Source organism: Nicotiana attenuata, unplaced genomic scaffold, assembly GCF_001879085.1.
Source record: "Nicotiana attenuata strain UT unplaced genomic scaffold, NIATTr2, whole genome shotgun sequence".
NCBI lineage: Eukaryota > Viridiplantae > Streptophyta > Magnoliopsida > Solanales > Solanaceae > Nicotiana > Nicotiana attenuata.
This window is the reverse complement of record NW_017672609.1, coordinates 81,379-93,049: the sequence shown is the minus strand read 5'-3', so window position 1 is coordinate 93,049 and position 11,671 is coordinate 81,379.

Genomic DNA, 11,671 nt, shown 5'->3' with positions numbered 1-11,671 from the left:
TTTCACCATCAATTCAAGGTATGTAATCTTAGACTCATTTTCTTCAATTTCCATTAACACTCATTAGATTTCTAGGCTTAAATCATGTTCTTAAGGGTAAAAAATTAGGGATTTGGGTAGAGTTAGGGTTTTTTGATTATTTGTGATTTAGACCTCGTTTTGGGGTTGAATTTCGGAACTAATCATATATTCGGGCTCGTGGGTGAATGGGTGATCGGGTGTTGGTCCGAACCTCGTGTTTTGACCAAGCGGGCCCGGGGTCAATTTTTGACTTTTTGGGAAGAATGGTTAGAAAGCCATAATTAAGCACTGGAATTGGATTGTTTAGCGTTTATTGATGTTATGAAGTCGATTATATATAGATACAATTGATTTGGAGCCGAATTCGAAAGGAAAGGCGGTGTTTGAGGATTGAGTTGGCCGTGGAAGTTCGAGGTAAGTGTTTGGTCTAACCTTAGCTTGAGGTATTAGGAATTGAGTCCTATTTGCTATTTGCTTCTTGTTGAGTACGACGTATAGGCATGGTGACGAGTATCTATACGTTGGTGTCGAGCATGACCGTGAGTCTTAAATTGATATTGTTGTGTTCTTAAATGATACTACGGGTGCTTTAATTGGCGATTCTCGATATTGAGCTAGGATTTAGTTTACTTTCGTGGAAATTACTTATGATTGAGTATTGGTGTTAACTGAGATGAGTAGGAGTTGAGTTAAGATTAGTTATAGCTGATTCTCCCTTGCCGGGACGTGCTTACTTTTACTGTTGAATCCCTTGCCGGGATAGTGTAGTTTATTATTGATCCCTTGCCGGGACACTTGGTATGGTTGTTGCTAAAGGTATATAAATATATGGATCGGGTTTCACGCCGCAACAATTATTAAATATGGATCAGGTTGCACGCTGCAACAATACTAAATATGGATCGGGTTGCACGCCGCAACAATGTTATATGGATCGTGCACGCTGCAACAATGTTATATTGGATCGGGTTGCAGGTCGCAACAATATTATATTGGATCGGGTTGCACGTCGCAAAGTGTTAAATGATAATGGATTGGGTTGCGCGCCGCAACAGTATTATTATTGTTTTGTTGTAGATTCTGAGTTGTTCTCTCTTATTCCTCTTAAGTTTCTACTGGATTTGGCATTTTCCCCGCAGCATGTACCCCCTCTCATTTAAATTGCTTATTCCTGTTATTTTTCTGCTGTATATTATATAACTGCACAGGTTTATCTGCATTCTGGTCCTAGCCTCGTCACTACCTCGCCGAGGTTAGGCCAGGCACTTACCAGTACATGGGGTCGGTTGTGCTGATGCTACACTCTGCACTATGTGCAGATACCGGAGCAGCATTTGGGCAGTAGCACTTGGGGGAACCAACCTTCAGTCCTTCCAGAGATGCCGAGGTAGTCCTGCAGGCGTCCGCATGCCCGACGTTCTCTCCTATCTATTATATGTTTTGTTTTCACTTGTTTCTGAGACAGACTGTATTTCCTTTTTCAAACATTTGTATGTAATACTCATAGACAGTTCGTGATATTATGACACCGATTTCTGGGTAGAGGCGCATGTTGGCATTCTCGTACTGATTTTGGTATTAAATTATACTAAGTCTTCCGCTTGATTTCATCTTTCGCTATTATTTAAATATTGATCACCTGTTAATTCAAGTTGTTAAAAATGGATTAAAATGAAAGAGTTAGAATTTCTATATTTCGTGGCTTGCCTAGCTTCTACGAGTAGGCGCCATCACGACCTCCGAGGGTGGGAAATCCGGGTCATTACAGGTACTTCGAATTTTTGGATATCCAAAAATCCGAAATTCTTATACTTTATATTTAGTCCATTATCCATATGTCAATAGTAATAAGTTCAATACCATACCCATTAGATATTATCATATATATTCAATATTAATTACTAAGTTATTATAAGAATACTTTCTATTTGGACATCGTTTTATTATTTCTACTTCTTATCTGTCGTATTAATGTCTCTATTGTAATTTTTTATTTTTTTAAATAATAATTTCATTACTTTAGTATTTCGTTTCGATGATTGCGGTGAGAAAGAAGAACTTTTCAGGCAATTTAAAATGAGTACTTCATTTGGATATTCATTTTTGTAAAGAGAAGAAACATCTCAACTTATAAGCTCAAAACCGGAAATCCAAAATATCCAAACCAATTAATCCAAAATCGAACTTAAAAAATCCGATCAAATCCGAACTTATTTGGATTGGACTTGGATTGTCATTTCGTCAATCTGAAAACTGAAAATCCAAACCGAAATTTCATATGCAATCCGAACTGCCCGAACGCCCACTCCTAACAAAAGGTATCTATAATCCGTAATATAGCAAATGGTATCTATAGATGACTAATTACTACCAAAAGATAGTGCTTTATGAAAATTTCTCATATTTATATGGACTAATATCTTGAATTTAATATGGTCCAAATTATTTTATGAATTTAAATCCTATAAAATATAAATGCTTACAAGCACTTTTTTGAAAAATACTTTTAACAAAAATATACTTAGAAGCGTTATTAAAAGCTTGGTCAAACACTAACTACTATTCAGAAAATCATTTCAAATTAATTAGCCAAACATAATTATTTTTCACCAATAGCACTTTTAAAAAAAACACTTTTAAGAAAAGGCGTTTCTCGAAATAAACTGATATTTACAGCTTGGCTAAACAAGCTATAAGTCTTCACAAAAATTAATACAAATCTATATTATATTAAAAGGAGAATAGTGAAGCATGTGGTTAAGCCAAGTGGTAAGCTAAAATGAAGCCACATGGCAATTTTAGGACAACATTAATAATAAGAAATTATAAATGGAAATATAATTAATGGAAGTAGTTTAATGAATCTTATACATAATCTAAATAGATCATAGACAAATCAAATATATATATGTAACGACCCGACCAATCGTTTTGAGCCCTAGCGCGCCGTTCAGCTGTTCGAGGCCATGAGCAACTCCAATTCAGGTATTATGACTTGTACGCGTGGTCGGAATTAGATTTCGGGAAGTTCGAAGTTGACTTGGAGAGGAAATTCTCATTTTAGAAGCTTTAAGTTGAAAGAATTAGCTAAGATCGGATTTTTGAGTAAACGACCCGGAATAAGGAATCGAAGGTTCCAGCAGGTTCGTATGATGATTTCGGACTTGGGCGTATGTCCGGGTCGGGTTTTGGATGACCCGGGAGCGTTTTGGCGCCTATTATGGAAGTTAGCACTTTGGAGGAAATTTTATAAGTTTGGGTTGAAGTGCATTTCAGTGTTATCGATGTTCGTTTGGGATTCTGAGTCAGGGAGTAGATCCGTATGGTGATTCTGGAGTTGGGAGCGCGATCGGAAGTCAATTCGGAGGTCCGTGGGTCATTTTGGAGTCATTTGGCTAAAGATAGAAATTTGAAGGTTTTGAGAAGTTTGACCAGAAGTGGACTTTTTGATATCGGGGTCGAAATCCGATTCCGAAAGTTGGAGTAGGTCCGTAATGTCGAATATGACTTGTGTGCAAAATTTGAAGTCAATCGGACGTGATTTGATAGGTTTAAACATCGAAAGTAGAAGTTTGAGATTCTAAAGTTCATAAAGTTTGGATTGGAGGTCGATTCGTGGTTTTAGCATTGTTTGATATGATTTGAGACCTCGAGCAAGTCCATAATGTGTTTTGGGACTAATTGGTATGATTGGATGGGGTCCCGAGGGTCTCGAGTGGATTCCGGATGGTTACCGCATCAAAAAAGGATTTTTTGGAAGGCTGAAGTTGCTGGTTGCTGGTGTAACCGCACCTGCGAGAATAGGGCCGCAAGTGCGGAGCCGCAGAAGCGACCCAATAGTCGCAGATGCGGAGTTGGCAAAAGAGAGCTGGGACCGCAGATGCGATCGTTTGGCCTCAGAAGCGGGAACATATCTGCGGGATGGAAGCGTAGAAGCGGAAAAGGGGAGCCTGGGGAAAACCGCAGAATCGGTGGATTGGCTCTCACATGCGGAACTGCAGAAGCGGTAAAGGGACCGCAGGTGCGGAAAGTGCTGGAGGCAGAGATGTGTTTTAAAAATCGGGATTTGGCCATTTTCTCTCATATTTTCATGGCTTGGGCGATTTTTGGGAGAGCTTCAAGTGGGATTTTTCATCATCAACGATAAGGTAAGCTAATCCCATCCATCTTGAGTTAAATACATCGATTATGTATGGATTTTAGCATGTAAATTGATAGAAATTTGGGATTTTGATAGAAAGACCTAGAAATTTATATTCTTGGAATTTGACCACGATTTTGGGTATGGAATCTAGAAAAAATTATATATTTGAGTTCGTGAGGCTATGGGTAAACTTATTCTTCGAAAATTTTGGGAACCCGGGCACGTGGGCCCGAGGGCGTTTTTGTCAACTTTCCGATCGGAGTTAGGAATTGTTATAAATTGGATTAATATGAGTAGTTTATCATATATTAATGAATTTGCATAATCATTGGCTAGTTTTGGGAGTATTTAGCATCGATTCAAGTCTTCGAAAGGGCGTGGAATGCCGGTTATGGATCTTCGGAGCGAGGCGAGTCTCCTTTATAACCTTGTAAGAGGGAATTATCCCCATAGGTGAATTAATTGGTTATGTGCTCCTATTTGTGGGGGCTACGTACGCACGAGGTGACGAGAGTCCGTGAGTAGCTACTATTATATTATTGTCCGGGTAGTCTAGGACCCAAAAGCATGCTGTACTTGGAATACTTGTAATGTTATTGACAGTATGAATTGCAGAAATCCTATCGGATTGGTAAATGAATTTCTAAGAGGATTAAACTTTATTACTTAAATTATTAAAAGAGAATTTGGTTTTATTTGGATAAATGTTCCCCGATAAACTCTTAATTTGCTGTTTGAGCATGTAGTTCTGTGTGTTCCTGCGTCGCATGTATGATACGCGAACAGGGTGATTGTTTATTTAAATTTGACCACGTCGCATGGGTGATTCGCGAGGGGGGTAATAGATGCATCTATGGTGCGGGCCGCTCGACCCTCGGCAGTGCACATTTTACATTTATGTTGGATTGGGCCGTACGACATCGGCATGAGTTGTGCATGCTTGTATTGCTTGACTTGAGATTTATTGATAGTGCTATCTGCTCTCCCGACTTGAGATACTTGTTAATTAATGGATTTTGAATCCGGAAACTTTTAAATAAAAAGGAACTTTTACTTGTTTAATAATTCATTTGAATCTACTGTTGTCCTTAATAATTCCGTGAGTCACCGCCTTAATAATATTATCATTTGACCATTAGTAAGTGTCGAAGTTACCATCTCGTCTCTACTTCTTCGAGATTAGGCGGGATACTTACTGAGTACACGTTGTTTTCGTACTCATGCTACACTTGCTGTGTATTTTTGTTGCACAGGTGCAGGTACTTCTAGTGGCCTACTAGGCATTGCAGTATGGGTGATACAGAGACTAGGTGAGCTGTATTTCCCCAAGGCGACCCACAGCTAGTATAGTCTCTCTCAGAATTGTATCTGTTTTCTGTCCATTTGTGTCCCGGACAGCTGTTGTATTTTATTCAAATTCTTAGGAAATGCTCATGTACTTGTGACACCGGGTTCTGGGATGGTTAAGAAGTATTTTGTACTAACTGTTTGTCATTTAAATTTCAATTGAGACGATTATCTTTTCAATTGATAAATTTGGAGGAAAATCCTAGATTTCAAAAGTATTAAAACGAGAATTTAATCAAGTATTTTTGGTTGGCTTGCTTGACAGTGGTGTCCGGCGCCATCACGCCCCTTAGTGGATTTTGGGTCGTGACAACATGGTATCAGAGCACTAGGTTCCTAGGGTCTCACGAGTCATGAGCAAGTCTAGTAGAGTCCCGCGGATCGGTATGGAGACGTCTGTACTTATCCTCGGGAGGCTGCAGGACTGTTAGGAGTACTTCCCTTCTTGATTCCTTATCGTGCGGTTTGATCCCTGGAGGCTTATGCCTTTGATTCCTTCCTATTCAATCTTATGTGACGCGAACTGCTGGTTATGAGTCGAGTATGGTAGAATCGCTATGGTACTACCGATGCAGTGCGAGGTGTTTCTTCTTGCATAGTAGTCTAAGGTATTATCGTCGCCTTGTGGAAGGATATTTCGTCGTTCCAGTTTAGTAGCGGTACTTCTGAGAGCTCTGAGGCTAGGCACAGGTTGCCATGTTGCTATGAACGATTGTTCTGCAGCATTTATGTGATTGTAGGATGTTTTCCTACGTGTCGGGGCAGTGAATGACTTGAAGGGAGGTTTACTCAGTACATAATCTAGAGATTTAGCATTTTATTCCCGGCAGGGGAAAGGCAATCAGACTAAGAATGGTCAGATGTGGGCTGGTGGAGTAATGAGACTTGGTATTTGCGAGCGTGGTGGAGTTTTCTTCTATGATGATGTGTCGTTGTCCTAATTGAACGTACCAAGTTCGCCGGTGTTATGGTCTTCTTCAATTCGCCTTTGGGGTAAGCTATTGTGAAATAGTATTGAAAATGCGCCTGTTAGATATCGCAGGGTGCGGTAGTTCAGGATTGAATCAATGTTTCTAATGTCGACGGTATGAGGAAGATGACTTTCCAGAAGGTGTAAAGTTAGCAGCAATTGTGGGTTCAAGTGCCACGAAGATAGATTTTATTTAAGGCAACAACTGAGCAGCAACGGATGAGAAGGGGCATGTGGGGAGTGTCAGGCGGTAGTTAAAATTTCTAGAAGGCCAGGTATAAGAAGCAAAGGTCGAGTAGTCGACTAAATGGGTGAGTTTCGCCAAAGTGGGAGAGTTTGGAGTGATTTGGGAATTTTAGTGATTGGTGATTTGGGCCTACGGCTTAATTTCGAGTATGGGCTATTAGGCGGCAGGAGATTTTAATATAACGGAAGGGAGCTGCTAGAAATGGAGAAGGATACAACCTGACTTTGAATAGGAAGGATGTTGCCCCGCACTTAATTGATGTCCACGAGGGGTGAATGGGCTCGTGTAGCTAGAGAGCGAGCTTGGACTCAGGATGGGTCATTAATGTAATGGTGATTGCACCGTGTAGCAGCGTTGGGAGACGTCGGCACGTAGATTCCGCAGGTGGAATATCTCCAGGGAGCAGGACGGCGGTCGCATGGTTGGCAAAGCTTTTGCAAAGGGTTCTATTGGCTACACAGCAAAGAGATTGGTCGTGTGAACGTGGTTGATGATTCATAGTATAACAAGAGGGTTTTACAGAAAGATACTGAGAATTTTGGCGGTTGATTGCGCAAGGTTATGTCAACAAGAGATAAAGGATCTTGGTGAATTCTAGAATTTGTGTAATAATGACTTCAGGCTAAGTGGGAGAGTCCCACCGCCTATGATTAAGGATTTGCCTGGTTAACTACTTGCGAGGTTTCTGATTATTAGCATATTGATGGGCCATTTCAGCTACAAGAAAAGAACATAAGTGGTAATTCGAGCAAGGAAATTTTTTAAGGTGTGCTATGGTTGGCCTTATTGGCCCATATTCAGACTTGGGGGAAGGATTCAGGATTTATGCCTTGTATAGATGTGGGTTCCAAGGGAAATGATTCTGCCGGGTGCTTCGCCGAGAGGGTATTCATATGCTGGAAGATTTATGGAGTTGATTATGTTCGGGGCCAAGTCAGAGCGGGTGGCTCTCAACAACGGTCCTAGTAAATTCAAAGGTTAAAAAATGTGGTGCCTAAGGATTCAAGCCCGCAATGTGTTTAAAAATCGGGCTTGTGAAGCAGCTTATGACAAGAGGCTCAGAATGTTCCATGATGTTTTGACTTGCAGTGTAGCATTGAGAAGAAAAAGAGAAAAAGACTTTGGATTCGTAGAGGAATTATCAGAATGGATGTGCCGATCGAGATGCGAGTATGCGCACAAGGAAGGTATGAAATAGTTTGTGGGATTTGGGACAGCATGGTCTCGTGATCCAAGGTCACTCGGGATGAGTGCGGGTGGAGTCTGCTATGTGTTTGATGGAGTTACTATTATTTCTAAGGCGATCAAGGATAAATTGGAAGAAGATAGATTTAATAGCCATAGTTGGATTGGCATATTGATGGCAGTGATCAATTCTTTCAGCGCGATCAAGTTATGCAAGTGATTTGTGGCGGTACGTGTGAGGCTTGTCGGTCGCCGTAATTGATGTTATTCAGAGGTATCCTACTGCTATGGCCTGTTATGCGTAGGCGGACTCCAGAATGGCTGTGGTAGCTTAGACCACTACTTAGAGATTTGCATATTCTACGGTTATGAGAATTCACCTGTGTGTTGCTATGGTTCTCCTGAAGTGAGACGAGCGAAGGGTTTTATATATGATGAAGTGTTAATTCATTTGCAGTTACGGATCTATGATGAAAGATCATGTTCTATCGCATGTGGGCATGTTGGGTGTAGTGAGTGGTATGGAGTTTGAAGAGGGGATCAAGGTTGCAGTTCGGTATTGCCAAGGATGTCACGAGCTCGGATGAGCAGGAAAGTAGTTTCGATGATTAAAGTAAGTTTCCTCAGCGTCACCTGATATCGGTGTTGTGGAAAAAGGCTTTGCATCCTGGTTAAGGATTCTTGATCGCTTTTTAGCGTTAGCGCGGCCGGTGAGTTGGACGTACAGATCTGTTATCTGCTATGGAAGGTTGTGGGAGCGTGCCCATGGAAAGGTGGCATTAGTGTGGCATGTAGCCACTTGATTGATTGAAGAGTTAAATCAAGTATGAAATTGTAGTGATGTTGTTGAATTAAGGGTTTATGCTTGGAGGGCACACGGTTATTTGGGTTGTGGACTGTGGAGGATTACTCTGGTTATGATGGTTGTTCTTATGTGTTGTGAGGGAAAGGGGAGTATTTATGGACCTTTGAAAGGTTATTAGCCTAGTTCGGTGCGATTAGAATCAGCTTGAGGTCTATGGATGGATTTAAATGTGAATATGGGTTTTATATCATGCCAGACGTGTTCATTTCGGTAATGCGCTCCTTATGGAGGAGTAGTCAGGGTGTTATTCCATCGTCAGATATTTCATGTAATGATACATTGCGCCGTGTGAGTTGTGAGACGGCTTGGAAAATGGCTTAGGTGTTGAGATTTCCGCGTGGAGATGAGGTTATATGAGCAGAATGGCTCTTGAGGTTCAGATCGTATATCGCACCCAAGTTATACTTTAGTTTTGTAGCCTATGGCACTATATGTCTCCCCAGGGATGGTATTATGCACTTAGCGTGCTGGTGACCGATATTCGGCATTTTGTTGTAATGAGCAATTTAGCTCGATGTATATTTCCTTATGTGAAATCTATGTGTGGATCGGGTGGCACGCCGCCATGGGTATGTTATTTGGATCGGATTGCACATCGTAACAGCGAGACGTTGAGTACAACTCCCCCGTATCTGTTTTATGTGTTTTGTTTCCTCCTTTCCTGGGAGGAACGTATATTAGCTGTGTGCCCGCGTCGCATGCATGATTCGCGAGCGGGGTGTCTGTTTAATTATGTTGACCGCGTCGCATGTATGATTCGCGAACGGGGTAATTGGATTTCCTTTTCAGAGTTCATTTTCCTATTGCATCGCGTTCGAATGGGTAGCCTATTGGCACGTTGTGGTATCATATGAGACTTTTGACCATGTCCGGGGGTGGCTATTGCCTGAGTAGTTCTTACTGGGTGAGACGAGATCATTGGACTTAGGATCAGTGCAATCTGAATATGTGAAGTATATTGAAGGGTAAAGGCCATTATTTGGTTCAGAAAGAGGTGATGGTTCTTGGCAGGGTATAGACCTTATGAATCGTTGACTCGGCAGTTGGTTATGAATTTCTACACACCCCTTTCCGTCGTGGCGGCATTGCGAGAGTTGGAACAGGACTTATATATGTCATGGGGTTCATTGTGAGCATCATATTCGGGAAATATCGGCTATTATGATCAGAGAGTATTATTATGGTCTTGTGAATGATGGGGTCCATGGTGTGAATTCAGCAAGGGTGTGCAGTCATGTTCTGGTGCAGCGTGTGGTGATTGATACGGTGTTCATATGTCGAAAGCAGGCCTGGCAAAGAATTTCGGATGTTGAAACTGGGCTCCAAGGCTTATTTGCCTAAATGAAAGAGGTTATCTTTAGATTTGATCGAGCTGATGTGCCTAACTGAGTTGTACTAGCACGGGTAGGTGCACGAGGTATTAAGCAGTGATTCCAGACAACCCCATCACAGTTCCTAGCACGTTCGAGGACGAACGTATATTTAAGTGGGAGAGGATGTAACGACCCGACCGGTCGTTTTGAGCCCTAGCTCGCCGTTCAGCAGTTCGAGGCCATGAGCAGCTTCAATTCAGGTATTATGACTTGTACACGTGGTCGGAATTAAATTTCGGGAAGTTCGGAGTTGACTTGGAGAGAAAATTCTCATTTCAGAAGCTTTAAGTTGAAAGAATTAGCTAAGATTGGAATTTTGAGTAAATGACCTCGGAATCAGGATTCGAAGGTTCCAGCAGGTTCGTATGATGATTTCGGACTTGGGCGTATGTCCGGGTCGGGTTTTGGATGACCCGGGAGCATTTTGGCGCCTATTGTGGAAGTTAGCACTTTGGAAGAAATTTTATAAGTTTGGGTTGAAGTGCATTTCAGTGTTATCGATGTTCGTTTGGGATTCCGAGTCAGGGAGTAGCTCCGTATGGTGATTTTGGAGTTGGGAGCGCGATCGGAAGTGAATTCGGAGGTCCGTGGGTCATTTTGGAGACATTTGGCTAAAGATAGAAATTTGAAGGTTTTGAGAAGTTTGACCGGGGAAGTGGACTTTATGATATCGGGGTCGGAATCCGATTCCGAAAGTTGGAGTAGGTCCGTAATGTCGAATATCACTTGTGTGTAAAATTTGAAGTCAATCGGACGTGATTTGATAGGTTTAAACATCGAAAGTAGAAGTTTGAGATTCTAAAGTTCATAAAGTTTGGATTGGAGGTCGATTCGTGGTTTTAGCGTTGTTTGATATGATTTGAGACCTCGAGCAAGTCCGTAATGTATTTTGGGACTGGTTGGTATGATTGGATGGGGTCTCGGGGCACTCGAGTGGATTTCGGATGGTTAACGGATCAAAAATGGAATTTTTGGAAGGCTGAAGTTGCTGGTTGCTGGTGTAACCGCACATGCGAGAATAGGGCCGCAGGTGCGGAGCCGCAGAAGCGGCCCAATAGTCGCAGATGCGGATTTGGCAAAAGAGAGCTGGGACCGCAGATGCGGTCGTTTGGCCGTAGAAGCAGGACCGCATCTGCGGGAATGGAAGCGCAAAAGTGGAAAAGGGGAGCCTGGGGAAAACCGCAGAATCGGTGGATTGGCTCGCACCTGCGGAACTGCAGAAGCGGTAAAGGGACCGCAGGTGCGGAAAGTGCTGGAGGCAGAGATGTGTTTTAAAAATCGGGATTTGTCCATTTTCTCTCATATTTTCATGGCTTGGGCGATTTTTGGGAGAGCTTCAAGTGGGATTTTTCATCATCAACGATAAGGTAAGCTGATCCCATCCATCTTGAGTTAAATACATCGATTATGTACGGATTTTAGCATGTAAATTGGTAGAAATTTGGGGTTTTGATAGAAAGACCTAGAAATTTATAATTCTTGGAATTTGACCACGATTTTGGGTATGAAATCTAGAGAA